Source organism: Chlorocebus sabaeus, chromosome 12, assembly GCF_047675955.1.
Source record: "Chlorocebus sabaeus isolate Y175 chromosome 12, mChlSab1.0.hap1, whole genome shotgun sequence".
Taxonomy (NCBI): Eukaryota; Metazoa; Chordata; class Mammalia; order Primates; family Cercopithecidae; genus Chlorocebus; species Chlorocebus sabaeus.
Genome location: NC_132915.1, coordinates 108,538,952 through 108,554,184, shown reverse-complemented (window position 1 = coordinate 108,554,184; position 15,233 = coordinate 108,538,952). Strand labels below are relative to the sequence as shown.

At 46.5% G+C, this 15,233-nt stretch overlaps 1 non-coding gene across 1 annotated transcript; it reads right to left on the bottom strand.

Moving 5' to 3' along the window:
- Positions 1 to 9,973: 9,973 nt before the first annotated feature.
- On the bottom strand, positions 9,974 to 10,035 carry LOC119622351 (U7 small nuclear RNA). Its single transcript, XR_005239008.1, has one exon. It is a non-coding gene; the product is annotated as a U7 small nuclear RNA (small nuclear RNA).
- Positions 10,036 to 15,233: the final 5,198 nt, after the last annotated feature.

Sequence of the window (15,233 nt, the reverse complement as noted above, 5' to 3'; positions counted from 1 at the left end):
CTGCAGGCAGCCAACGTGCGGGAGCCCCGCTTGCAAACCCTGCCTGTCATCGGGGCTGGCACTGCCCTCTATGACTCCCCACACTAGGACCCAAGCGCTGCGCTTCACACGGGAAGCAATTCACCATCCCACCACATGGTGGCACTCCTGCCTATCTTTCCTCGAACAAAAAGCAGCCTGAAAAAAGTGAAAACAATTATCTGTGTACAAATACACGCTGTTTAAATTACAAGAGTAATATATGATCAGAGTTGAAATAAGAAAAAGAAGAATATGCACCTCTGTCCCACCCCTATTAACTTTTTTTTCATTGAGACAGGCTCTTACTCTGTCACCCAGGCTGGAGTGCAGTGGCTCCATCATGGCTCACTGCGGCCTTGACCTCCTGGGCTCAAGTGATCCTCCTGCCTCAGCCTTCCGAGTAGCTAGGACCATAAGCACGTGCCACCACACCCAGCTCATTTTTGTTTGCTTGTTTTTGAGAAGGAGTATAGCTCCGTTGCCCAGGCTGGAGTGCAGTGGTGTGATCTCGGCTCACTGCAACTTCCACCTCCCAGGTTCAAGTGATTCTCCTGCCTCAGCCTCCCGAGTAGCTGGCACTACAGGTGCCCACCACCACACCCAGCTAATTTCTGTATTTTTAGTAGAGACAGGGTTTCACCATGTCGGTCAGGCTGGTCTCGAATGCCTGACATCAAGAGATCTTCCCCCCTTGGCTTCCAAAAGTGCTGGGATTACAGATGTGAGCCACTGCCCCTGGCCACCTGGCTAATTTAAAAAAAAAATTTGTAGATACAGGGTCTTGCTGTGTTGTCCAGGTTGGTCTCAAACTCCTGAGTCCAAGAGATCTGCCCTCCTCGGCCTCCCAAAGTGCTGGGATTACAGGCGTCAGCTACCGCACCCAACTCAACTTTTTTTTTTTTTTTTTAAGGACAGTCTTGCTTTGTCACCCAGGCTGGAGTACAGTGGCACCATCTCAGCTCACTGCAACCTCTGCCACTCTGGTTCAAGTGATTCTCCTGCCTTAGCCTCCCTAATAGCTGGGATTACAGGCACGTGCCACCATATCCAGCTAATTTTCGTATTTTTAGTGGAGACAGGGTTTTGCCATGTTGGCCAGGCTGGCCTCGAACTCCTGACCTCAAGGGATCTGCCTGTCTCAGCCTCCCAAAGTGCTGTGATTACAGACATGAGCCACCATGCCTGGCCAACAGTAACATTTTTGAAGTGTATTTTTCTCGTTTCTTTCTCTCTCTACCTCTGTCTCTCTTGCCCTCTTTCCCTCCCTACTTCCCTTTCCCTGTCTCCATCTCTTTCCCACTTGTATGTGCTTATAATGTTTTCAATTCAAATTAGTCCACACTGACCCTCTGCTTTTGAGTAACCACACAGGCAGATGACAACTGCCCCAGCTTGGATGTTAAACCCTTCAACCCTCCTGCCTTAGGGAACCTCAGATGGGGAAGGGCAGTATTCGGGTGGGAGGCCATGGGGTGAGGTTTGGGGTGCATCCACTTCTCGAGATGGCTGGTGTGCCTCAGAGGAGCATGGAAGAAATGTGGGGGGGACACAGGGAACTTGGGTGGGAGTCAGGGACTCTGGGTGCAGGCAAAGTACAGGAGAGAGGTCTGCTTGACGCCCCCTGAAAACCCTGGCACGGGTGCCTAACCCATGGGCCCCTAGGTTGAGGAAATAACAAGAAGATTGAGAAGTCCATCTGGGCCGGGCGCAGTGGCTCGCACCCATAATCTCAGCACTATGGAGGGTTGCTTGAACCCAGGAGTTCAAGACTGGCCTGGGCAAAATCGTGAGTTATTATTTCTCAGCAGAAATATTCAACAGCCGACTATAAAACTCTGCCCTTTCTCTCTTTAACTGGATGGTTAAGAGCAGTCTTAGTTGCGGCAGGGTTAGAATTAGGTGACGTCAGCTTGATTCTTACCGGGTGAGCGGTGCTAATTTACATGGCAGGTTGATGATTAATGAAACACCTGACATTTGGTTACTGCCCCATAAACTCTCGATGACTTCCGCATTGGCGTCCTCCGTAGAGACTCACAGGAATCCCACTCTGAGGCTGCAGAGTTGAAGGAGGAGCGAGTGAAAGGTTGTTGACGCTCACCCCAGGCCAGACAGGGTGGAGGGGCTTTACATGCCTCATCTCTTAGTCTTTTGGAGCATTTTGCCGCAGGGAATTACCGAGCCTGTGATGGAAAACCAAGAACCAACCCCTAGGCAGGGCTGGCACCATGGCCAACCACATAAGTAGGGGCAATATGCCTGATCCACTAGGGCACAGACACGGCCCCCCGCCAAGCTTTTCTGATGAGCAGCATACTGTATGTCACAGATCAGGAAGCATGGCCACGGATGCTTGCAACTCTCTGCTCTTCCCAACAAGCTCTGTGTGTGTGTGTTTGTGTGTGTGTGTGTTTCTGTGTGTGTGTGTGTGTACGTGTGTTTGTGTGTGTGTGTTCATTAGCCAGCCTCAGAAGGGTACAAATCTCCCAGTGGGTCCTCACCTCCCCAGTCAAGCCCCTTTGAGTAGCACCCCCAGCAGGTGCTGGCCTGGTGTCTGGGCAGGTTCAGCAAACTGAGGAGCTTCCTGTGGCTACTGATGGGGAGAGGCCCTGTCTCCTGTCTGGGTCAGGGAGCCCTGGACCCAGGGCTTAGCTTCAGTCTCCAGACCCAGGAAGAAACACCTCAAAGGAAATGAAGGGCACTGTGGGAAGACTTCAGAGAATGTGCTCGCCTTTGCAGAAGACTTGGAAATTTTAAAAAAAACCCATTTGGGAAAGATCCGTCTCTTCTCTCATCGATGGGGTTCCATCTCAACACTGGTCAGCACTAGGAATGTGCTGGAAGGCGGGAGGCCAAGGTGGGGGAATCAACACCAGGGAGCCCTCTAGCAGCCGGGATTTGCATGCGATTTACATCTATTTTGCATGTACCAGCTGCCTTCAGAGAATTTTTTTTTTTTTTTTTTTTTTTTTTTTTTTTTTTTGAGACGGAGTCTCGCTCTGTCCCCCAGGCTGGAGTGCAGTGGCCAGATCTCAGCTCACTGCAAGCTCCGCCTCCCGGGTTCACGCCATTCTCCTGCCTCAGCCTCCTGAGTAGCTGGGACTACAGGTGCCCGCTACCTCGCCTGGCTAGTTTTTTGTATTTTTTAGTAGAGACGGGGTTTCACTGTGTTAGCCAGGATGGTCTCGATCTCCTGACCTCGTGATCCGCCCGTCTCGGCCTCCCAAAGTGCTGGAATTACAGGCTTGAGCCACCGCGCCCGGCCTGCCTTCAGAGATTTTGAGTGTTTTGTGATAATTCCCCTGAAGGATGAACATTGTTCTCTTCCTGCTGCTTTTTAGCAACCCATGAGAGTCGGGATGATAAAAAGAGGCTCCTTTCGCCAAGGACGATGGAGATGCTGGGAGAGCGGGCTTGTGAAAGCGATCTGTTAACACATTTCTGCAAGATGAATGGTTTGCAGTTTTAAAGGGACACCTGTAATAAGCTCACTTGGAAAACAGGAAAGAGTTCTTTACAAATCATCTCGCCCGGTTCCAGCAGTCCCACGTGAGAGTATAGACCCAGACACACTGAAAGCAGGCACCTGGAGAGACCTTCGCAGTAGTGTTATTTACATCAGCCAAAAGGTAGAAGCATGCCAAGTGTCAGTGACGACGCATGCATACATGAAATGTGGTTTGTCCATACAACAGAATATTATTATTCAGCCTTAGAAAGGAATGAGGCTGTGACACAGGCAATGACCTGGATTATCCCTGAGGACGTGATGTTAAGTGAAATAAACCAGTCAGAGAAAGACAAATGCGGTCATTTCATTTACCTGACTTACCTAGAGTAGTCAAAATAATACAGACAGGCTGGGTGCAGTGGCTAACGCCTGTAATCCCAACACTTTGGGAGACTGAGGCAGGCGGATCACCTGAGGTCTGGAGTTCAAGACCTGCCTGGCCAACATGGCGAAACCCAATCTCTACCAAAAATACAAAAAAATTAGCCGGGCCTGGTGGTGTGCGCCTGTAGTCCCAGCTACTCAGGAGGCTGAGACATGAGAAGTGCTTGAACCCGGGAGGCAGAGGTTGCAGTGAGCCGAGATCGTGCCACTGCACTCCAGCCTAGGAGACAGAGTGAGCCTCTGTCTCAAAAAAAAAATAATAATAATAAAATAAATCATAGAGACAGAAAGTGGAATGATGGTTGCCAGGGGTTGGGGGACAGGCGATTGGGGAGTTTGTATTTAATGGGGACAGAGTTTTGATTTTGCGACATGAAAAAGTTCTGGAGATGGGTGGTGGTGGTGGTTGTGGAATGATATGAATGTACTTAAGCCGATGCCACTGAACTATATGCTTAAAAACAATTAGGATGATAAAGTGTGTGTTCTGTGTGTGACGTCTTCATTTTCACAGATGGGGAAAGCAGAGGTACAGGGGGGTGAAGTAAGATCTAGAGCCCAAGGAATGTTCCTACCTTGTGATTAGGATCTCAAACTTTTCTTTCTTTTTTTTTTTTTTTTGAGTCGGAGTCTCACTGTCGCCCAGGCTGGAGTGCAGTGGCCAGATTTCAGCTCACTGCAAGCTCCGCCTCCCGAGTTCACGCCATTCTCCTGCCTCAGCCTCCCGAGTAGCTGGGACTACAGGCGCCTGCCACCTCGCCTGGCTAGTTTTTTGTATTTTTTAGTGGAGACGGGGTTTCACCATGTTAGCCAGGATGGTATCAATCTCCTGACCTTGTGATTCGCCCGTCTCGGCCTCCCAAAGTGCTGGGATTACAGGCTTGAGCCACCGTGCCCGGCCCAGGATCTCAAACTTTTCTTACCGAATATTCTAATTATATTTTGACCTTCAAATATTTTTTAACATTTATATTATATAAAATTTCAAACCAAAAAGTGAATTAATCTTATCTAATGAACACTCCGATATCTACTACCTATATTCAACAAATAGTTAGCATCTGCCAAATATGCTTTCTGTCCCCCATGCATATGTAAGTGTATACAATTATATTTTACTTTAATAAAACATTAAAAATGCATATATTGCAGCCCGGGTCTGGTGGCTCACACCTATAATCCCAGCACTTTGGGAGACTGAAGTGGGAGGATTGCTTGAGCCCAGGAGTTCGAGACCAGCCTAGGCACTGTAGTGAGACCTCGTCTCTACTGAAAAAAAAAAAATTAATTAGCCAGGTGTGGTGGCATGCATCTGTAGTCCCAGCTACTCAGAGTGCTGAGGCAGAAGGATCACTTGACCCTGGGAGACAGAGGCTGCAGTGAGCTATGATCACCAGTGCACTCCAGCCTGGGTGACAGAGCAAGATGCTGTCTCAAATTAAACAAACAAAAAAAGAATGACCGGGCATGGTGGCTCATGCCTCCAATCCCAGCACTTCGGGAGGCCAAGGCAGGTGGATCATTTGAGGTCAGGAGTTCAAGACCATCCTTGCCAACACGGTGAAACTCCATCTCTACTAAAAATACAAAAATTAATGCCTGTAATCCCAGCTACTCGGGAGGCTGAGGTAGAAGAATTGCTTGAACCCGGAGGCAGAGGTTGCAGTGAGCCGAGATTGCCCTACTGCACTCTAGCCTGAGTGACAGAGCAAGACTCTGTCTCAGAAAAAAAGAAAAAATAAATATACACACACGTGTATACAAATGTGTGTGTATATATAATAGATATCATGACATTTCACCCATACTGGAGCATATATCTCCTAAACATAAGGATATTCCTTTCATACATAATCACACAACTACAATGTCATTATCGTACCTAAGAAAATTACCAGTAGTTTCCAAATATTGTCAAATATCCAGTCCATATGGACATTTTTGCAATTTCCCCCAGTTTTCTTCTATAGTTGCTCTTTTAGAATCAGGATCCAGCCAAGTTGCAAGCATTGCATGAGTGTATCATGTCTTTGGTTTCCTTTATGATGGAACAGCACCCCCTGCCCCTTTCTTTTGATAATGATCTTTCCCCCTAAAAGAGCCCAGGCCAGTCCAGTAGAAGGTTCAGCATTCGGGATTTTCTCATTGTTTCATCATGGTGCCATTTAACCTCTTCCTCCACCTGCTGTGTCTTAGTCCGTTTTCTGCTGCTATAACAGAATGCCACAGACTGGGTAACTTATAAAGAAAAGAGACGTATTTGGCTCACAGTTCTGGAGGCTGGGAAGATTGAGGGGCCACGTCTGGTGAGGGCTTTCGTGCTGCATTATCCCATGGAGAAAGACAGAAGGGCAGGCAAGCACAGAAGACAGAGAGAACACAGGTGGGGGCTGAACTTCCCTCGCCAGAGGACTAATTCTCTCCATGGTAACAGTATTAATCTACTGATGAGGGCATGACCGAATCACCTGTTAAAGGCCCTGCCTCTTAATTCCTTCCCAACGGCAATTAAATTTCAACATGAGTTTTGAAGAGGACATTCAAACCCTAGCACCCTGGGTCTTGGAACACATATTCCCATTGCAATGCCTATTCCTGAATAAACATTCTTTTCAAGATCTCACTGTGTCTTGGCAGTCAGGTCCTAGGCTGAACTGGATTCAGATGAGATGTTTTAGGCGCGGATACTTCACAGGTGATGCTGTGGGTTTCCCTGCATCAGGAGGTACCTAACAACAGGTCGTTCCACCTTAGTGATGCTGAGTTTGGTTAAAATGGTGACACCCAGTTCTCTCCATCATAACAGTGAATTAAGAAGCAATCTGTGGATTAGGACTTCATCGCCAAGCAAACATCCTGTTCTCTACAGCCTCCCTTACTGGTTTCGGCATCCATTGCGCCTCCTTGCTATAATCAATAACGTCACTGGTGGCTTCAAAACTATTGTTCTTCCAATTCCAATTCTATCATTCCTTCTACATTTATTATCGGTAAAGAAGAGCTTTCTTGGTCGGGCGCAGTGGCTCAAGCCTGTGATCCCAGCACTTTGGGAGGTCGAGACAGGTGGATCACGAGGTCAGGAGATCGAGACCATCCTGGCTAACACGGTGAAACCCCGTCTCTACTAAAAAATACAAAAAACTAGCCGGGCGAGGTGGCGGGCGCCTGTAGTCCCAGCTACTCGGGAGGGTGAGGCAGGAGAATGGTGTGAACCCAGGAGGCGGAGCTTGCAGTGAGCTGAGATCTGGCCACTGCACTCCAGCCTGGGCGACAGATCGAGACTTTGTCTCAAAAAGAAAAAAAAAAAAAAAGAAAAAGAGCTTTCTCTCATTAGCCGGGGATGAACCAAAGTTCTAAAAAACGAGAGTGTAAGTGATTTGTCTTCTCGCCTTAATCCTTAATTGCTGATGTTCATAGCAAGGTGATGTAACTGGGTTTTCTTCTTCTTTTTTCTTGTTCTTGTTCTTTTCTTTTCTTTTCTTTTTTCTTTTTGAGACAGGATCTCATTTCGTTGCCAAGGCTGAAGTGCAGTGGTGTGATCATGGCTTACTGTAGTCTCAACTCCTGAGGCTCAAGTGATTCTCCCACCTCACCTCAGTCCGCTGAGTAGCTGGAACTATAGGTACGTGCCACCACGCCTGTCCAATTTTTTTTATTTCTTGTAGAGGTGGGGTCTCACTATGTTGCCCAGGCTGGTCTCAAACTCCTGACCACAAGTAATTCTCCTGCCTTGACCTCTCAAAGTGCCGAGAAACCAGGTGTGAGCCACTGTGCCTGGCCTATTTTTCTTGTCTATTCTCTTTTCCCCCTTAAACTTCAGCATCACAATGAACTCATGGATTTCAAAAATAATTTAATTTAATTTTAAGTTCTGGGATACATGTGCAGGACATGCAGGTTTGTTACATAGGTAAACATGTGCCAGAACTCACGGATTTTTATTTATTCAACGTTTTACATTAAGTTGCAGAAATTCTATTTTATGGCTCCTGTGGATACTATAGCAATTACATGTTGGGTGACTTAAAACAACAGAAAGTTATTGCCTCTCAATTCTGGAGGCTGGAAGTCAGAAATCAAGGTGTCGGCAGGATTGGCTCCTTCTGGAGTCTCCGAGCGACAACCTGACCCAGGCCTTTCTCCCGGTGCCTGCTGGCTGTGGGCAATCTTTGTCATTCCTTGGCCTGTAGCTGCGCCACTCCAATCTCTGCCTCTGCCTTCATGGGGCCTCCCACTCCGTGTCTATGTCTTTCCTCATTCTGTCTTATGTAAGGACACGGGACATTGGATTTAGAACCCAGCCGGCTAATCCAAGATGGTCTCATTTTGAGACCATTAATTACATCTGCACAGATCTTTTTCCCAAATACGGTCACATTCACAGGTACTAGGGGTTAATATTTGGACCTATCTTTTTGGGGTGCCTCTATTCAACCCACTACAGTTTCCTCAAATTTTGTCACAGACAGCACCTCCAGGATGGTTTCTGTATGGGTTTGACATCTCCCCATCAATCTTCCAGCATGTCCTTGCTTTCTCACACAAGAAGGTGACCCACTTGTACTTCCCCTACTGCATTTCTGGAAGCAGCCATTTCTTTCAGCCTTGTTCTATTTAGTTAGGGCTGGGATCTAAAGCCCTGGCCAGGAGCTCTTGTTACTGGGCACCTGCCTCTGAGCTGTTTCAGTGTTCAGAACTAGGAAATTGATTTCTTTAAATTTATTTTTGTAATTATGACTTTGTCAATCTAAACAAAAAACAAAGAGAAATACTCTCTTATAGAAAATAACGTTTATTCAGGTATATGCGTTGCAATGGGAATGTGGGTGCCATAGGAAATTAACATGTGCATATTCTGGGAGGTAAAGGAAGGTAAAGGTTTTTAAAGAAAAAATGAGGACCAGCCTGGCCAAGATGACGAAATCCCAACTCTACTAAAAATACAAAAATTAGCTGGGCATAGTGTCAGGTGCCTGTAATCCCAGCTACTCGGGAGGCTGAGGCAGGAGACTCGTTTGAAGCCAGGAGGCAGAAGTTGCAGTGAGCCAAGATCACGCCACTGCACTCCAGCCCGGGACTCTGGAAAATAAAAAAAAAGGAACAAGAATTGTTTTGAGATAATTATCCTTGGCTACAAGGATCAATAACAAGGATAGCACAGTCCAAGATTGGACAGGCCATTGCTGGGCAGATGTCCTCACAAAAGTATTTGTGCGTGTGTAGAATTGTGACCGCCTTTGTGCAAGGTTGTGGTTTTTGCAAAATCTTTTGTGATAGTGATTGTGACCAGGCATTGATGCATGAGAACCCGCCCATCATGGCCTTCCCCGGCTCTGTTTGTCAGGGCTTTCAATACAAGTGGCTCCATTTTGAGTCAGACAATTTTCACAAGTTCCTATTGATATTCTCGGTTTGAATTTAGCATTATTGGATTTTGTTTGTATGCAGTGAAGGGGTCCGAGAGCAGTTTTGCTATATGCATAGATCGTATCATAGTGAAGTCTGGTATTTTAGTGTATCCATCACCACATAGTGTATATTGTACCCATTAAGTAATTTCTCTCAGCATTATAGGTTTTTATTTCATTTTATTTATTTATTTATTTATTTAGAGATGGAGTTTTGCTTTTGTTGCCCAGGCTGGAGAGAAATGGCGTGGTCTCAGCTCACTGCAACCTCCACCTCCCAGGTTCAAGCGATTTTCCTGCCTCAGCCTCCCAAGTAGCTAGGATTACAGGCGTGCGTCACCACATGTGGGTAATTTTTTTTTTTTAGTAGAGATGGGGGTTTCACCATGTTGGCTAGGCTGGTCTTGAACTTCTGACCTCAGGTGATCTTCCTACCTCGGCCTCCCAAAGTGCTGGGATTACAGGTGGGATCCACCATGCCTGGCCTGCGTTATAGGTTTTTAAAAATACTTGATTTTATATTTGTGTCTCTTTTCTCTTACATTGGAAATCTTGGTTTTTGACAAAATTAGCATTTTTATTTCTGCATCTTATTGCTCTATAGTTTATTCAATCAGTCCCCTATTTTTTTTTTTTTTTAAACTTTTTTAGAGTCTTTTGGGCAAAAACCAGAAAGCCTGCTAGACAAATTCTAAAAGAACTGTAACACTAATCAGTCCCCTATTAATTGACATTTGGGTTGTATCCAATATTCAACTTTTGCAGATAATGCCATAAGAAATATTTTTTTGGCCGGACACAGCAGCTCACACCTGTAATCCCAGCACTTAGGGAGGCTGAAGGGGGGTGGATCACTTGAGATCAGGAGTTCGAGACCAGCCTGGCCAACATGGTGAAACCACATCTCTACTAAAAATACAAAAATTAGCCATGCATGGTGGCATATGCCTGTAATTCCAGCTACTTGGGAGGCTGAGGCAGGAGAATTGCTTGAACCTGGGAGGCAGAGGTTGCAGTGAGCTGAGATTGCACCATCGCACTCCAGCCTGGATGACAGCGAGACTCTGTCTCAAGAGAGAAAATAGGCCTGGCACGGTGGCTTACACCTGTAATCCCAGCACTTTGGGAGGCAAAGGCAGGAAGATCACGAGGTCAGGAGATCGAGACCATCCTGGCTAACACGGTGAAACCACGTCTCTACCAAAAAAAAAAAAAAATTAGCCGGGTATGATGGCAGGCTCCTGTAGTCCTAGCTAGTCAGGAGGCTGAAGCAGAAGAGTGGCGTGAACCCAGGAGGCGGAGCTTGCAGTGAGCTGAGATCGCGCCACTGCACTCTAGCCTGGGTGACACAGCAAGACTCTGTCTCAAAAAAAAAAAAAAAAAAAAAGAGAAAATAATAATAATAACAATAATAATTTTTTTTTGGAGACGGAATCTGGCTCTGTCACCCAGACTGGAATGCATCTGGCATGATCTTGGCTCACTGCAACCTCCACCTCCCAGGTTCAAGATGTTATTCTGCCTCCACCTCCTGAGTAGCTGGGACTACAGGTGCATGCCACCACACACCGCTAATTTTCGTATTTTTAGTAGAGATGGGGTTTCACCATATTGGTCAGGCTGGTCTTGAACTCCTGACCTTGTGATCTGCTCGCCTTGGCCTCCCAAAGTGCTGGGATAACAGGCATGAGCCACCATGCCCAACCAATAATATTTTTGAAATGCACGTTCTCATATATGTATTACTGAACCCAGCCTACTAGTGTACAACATGTAAACAAAGAGAAAAAATAGTTTCCGGTTTTTTTTTTTTTTTTTTTGAGACAGAGTCTCACTCTGTAGCCCAGGCTAGAGTGCAGTGGTGCCGTATCAGTTCACTACAAGCCCTGCCTCCCAGGTTCAAGAGATTCTCCTGCCTCAGCCTCCCAAGTAGCTGGGACTACAGGCCCATGCCACCATGCCCAGCTATTTGTTTTTTGTTTTCTGGGTTTTTGTGTGTGTGTGTATTTTTGTATTTTTTTGTATTTTGTATTTTTAGTATTTTTTTTCTTTTTTTTTTTTTGTATTTTTGTATTTTTTGTATTTAGCTGGGATTATAGGCGCCGGCCACCGCGCCCGGCTAATTTTTTTTTTGTATTTTCAGTAGAGACCGGGTTTCACCATGTTAGCCAGGATGGTCTCGATCTCCTCACCTCATGATCCACCCACCTCAGCCTCCCAAAGTGCTGGGATTACAGGTGTGAGCCACCGCACTCGGCCTGTGTTTCCCTTATGTTGAGTGAGCGTTTTTCTGCAAACTTTCCATTCATGCCTTTTGTCTTTTTTTTTTCTAACAAATAATTGGACTTTCTTTTTGTTTTTGTTTTTGTTTTTTTTTTTTTTTGAGGCAGAGTGTCGCTCTGTCGCCCAGGCTGGAGTGCAGTGGTGCGATCTCAGCTCACTGCAACCTCCACCTCCCGGGTTCACGCCATTCTACTGCCTCAGCCTCCCGAGTAGCTGGGACTACAGGTGCCTGCCACCACGCCCGGCTAATTTTTTGTATTTTTAGTAGAGACAGGGTTTCACCGTGTTAGCCAGGATGGTCTCCATCTGCCGACCTCGTGATCCGCCCACCTCCGGCTCCCAAAGTGCTGCGATTACAGGCGTGAGCCACCGCGCCCGGCCCCACAAATAATTGACTTTTCACAGTTAAGATTGTGATATACTAGTTCTCTGTATATTAGAGAGGCCGTTTGTGATACAAGTTGCAAACGTTTTCTCTCCGTCTATCATTTATCTTTCCACTTTGCTTTGCTTACTTTCTTCTTACCATGCAAAAGGTTTTTGTTTTGTTTTGTTTTGCTTTGGTTTTTTGAGGTCGCCTAACTTACCCGTCTTCTATTTTTTCCGACTGTTCAGCCATTTTTAGAAATGGCTTTTTCTTCCCTCCCCTCTTGATTACAGAGAATTCACACATGTTTTCTTCCAGCACTCGTATGATTTCACTTTTGACACTTAAAGTTTATTCTGGTGTAGGGTGTGGAGAGGAATCTAACTTTATCTTTTTCCAAATGGTCACTGCATATGCTTCAGGGGAGGCGCAGCTAAAATAAAACCTCTAGTTGTGAATGCTGCTGCTTGGGGGAGTGAGAAATGGTCTCACGGTGACCATGAAACTCTCTAACATCCAACACGCTGCGAGTGTGGTCCTGCACAATTTATTGCTGAGGGTGTGTAGAGACGTGATCAGGGATTTGAGAGAGGAGGCAGCCTACCCAAGGAGACAAAACACCCAGAATTTTAAATTTAAATTGAGCCAGCCTCAGTGGCTCATGTCTGTAACCCCGATGTTTTGGGAGGCTGAGGTGGGAGGATCTCTTAGACCAGGAGTTCGAAACTAGACTGGGCAACATAGTTAGCGCCAATCTCTAAAAAAATAAAAAAATTAAAAAAGTATCCAGGGAATACATGCCTGGGAATGTATCCTGGGAATACATGTCCATATTCCCAGCTCTTTGGGAGGCTGAGGTGGGAGGATCACTTGAGCCCAAGAGCTCGAGGCTGTAGTGAACTATGATTGCACCACTGCACTCCAACCTGGGACAGAGCGAGACCCTGTCTCAAAAAATAAATAAATAAAATAAAATTGGCAGGCATCAATGTCAAGATGAAGCCTTTGCCAACATTCAACAGACAGCTCTTTCCTTCTTTCTTGAACTCACAAACTTCTAGGGGCTCTGTGTTGCCTACAGATACAGTCCAGGCTGCTTATTTAGCCCAGGGTCCTTCACACATGGCTTTTCTTGCCTCCTATTCCCTGTACCTGATCATTTATAAAGCAAGCAAGCTTTCTGTGATCTTGCTTCCATGCCTCTCTGCTCAAGCTGGGTCCCTACTGTCATAAAGTCCATCTGCTCCATCACCGTTGATCAAATTCTTGATGAAACCAGAAGCAAAGTTCAAGTCTCACCCTTACCAGCAAGTTGTCCTCATCACTCTGATTTTGACCTCTTTCTCCTGCAGCACTTTGTAGGTTGGTTCTGGGCTGGACCCGGCCTTGATCACAGTAGGGTCGGTCCTTCCCATGTCATCTGCTGGGTCCATGCTCCTTGACAGCAGGTATAGGGGACTTACCTGGAACCCCAGAATGTGACTTTATTTGGAAAGGAGGTCTTTGAAGATGTAGTTTGATTCAGCTGAGTTCACACTGGGGTGAGGTGGGTTTTAAATCCAATGCCTGGGGTCCTCATAAGAAGAGGAGCAAACACAGAGGGACACAGAGGAGAAGTCTGCATGAAGATGGAGGCAGAGACTGGGCTGATGCAGCCACAGCCAAGGAACACCAAGTATGACCGGTGACCACCAGAAGCTCGGAAAGAGCCAGAGAACAGCTGCTTCCTTGGAATCTTCAGAAGGAATCAACCCTGCTGACTGACACCTTGGGTTTGGGGCTTTTGGCCTCGAGAATTGTGAGAGAATAATCTGTTGTTTTAAGCCACCCAGTTTGCAGTAACTTGTTATGACAGCCCTGGGAAATGAATATAGCAGGCATCGACAATAACAATATCTACTCAATCCTCACACTGTGTGGGCATTCTGCTAGGTATTCACGCGTGTCTCTCACTGGACTGTCCGTATTAATCTGTTCTCACGCTGCTGTGAAGAAATCCCGAGACTGGGTAATTTATAAAGGAAAGTGGTTTAATTGACTCACACTTCCTCAGGGCTGGGAGGGCCTCAGGAAACTTACAATCATGGCAGGAGGGGAAGCAAACACATCCTTCTTCATGTGGAAGCAGGAAGGAGAAGTGCTGAGCAAAGTGGGGAAAGCCATCAGGTCTCGTGAGAACTCACTCGTTATCCCGAGCACAACATGTGAGAACCACCCCCATGATTCAATTACCTCCCAGTTTCCCTCCCATGACACATGGGGATTATGGGAACTACAGTTTAAGATGAGATTTGGGTGGGGACACAGACAAACCATATCACTCTCCTGGGAACCTTCTGAGCTCAGAATTTAAGGTATTGGTGTCATCTCCATTTTACAGATGGAGAAACTGAGGCTTGGAGACTCACCCAGGACCACACAGCTTGGTTGCAGAGCCAGGATCCCAATAAGTCAGCCCTCTCCATCATCACCAGAGGGCCCGGCTCACACACTGCACACCCTCAGCTGCCATGGCCAGTTCTCCCAGTCTCTCATTTACCCTCTGAATGCCGGCACTTCCCAAATCTTGGCCTCTGCCTTCAAGTCTAGACTCCAAATCCATGTCCACTGGGCCTGTCTCTCTGGCATCTCAATTGAGCTGGTCCCAAAGTGACATCAGCACACGTTCTCTGGTCCAGTTCCCACCTCATGTCTCAGGGAATGGCACCACCCACACCCCAGCCAAAATCCTGAGTTCACCTTCTGATGAAGTTTGGATGTGTGTCCCTGCCCAAATCTCATGTTGACATGTAATCCCGAATACTGGAGGTGGGGTCTGGTGGGAGGTGATTAGATCATGGGGGCAGATTTCTCATGGATGGTTTAGTACCTTGGTACTGTCCTCTTGATAGTGAATGACTTCTCATGAGATCCAGTCATTTAAAAGTGTATGGCACCTCCTCACTCTTTCTTGCTCGTGCTTTCTCTGTGTGATGTGCCTGCTTTCCATTTGCCTTCCGCCATGACTGGAAGCTTCCTGAAGCCTTCTCAGAGGCACATGCTGCTATGGTTCCTGTACAACCTGCAGAACTGTGAGCCAATTAAATCTCTTTTCTTTATAAATTACCCAGTCTCGCATATTTCTTTGTAGCAACGCAAGAACAGCCTAACACATCCTCTTTCTCCTCTATCTCCTGTCTTGCCACCTTAATCCAGGCTATCATCACCACTCCCCTGGAGTACTGTATCCCATTTCTTTTTTTTTTTTTTTTTTTTTTTT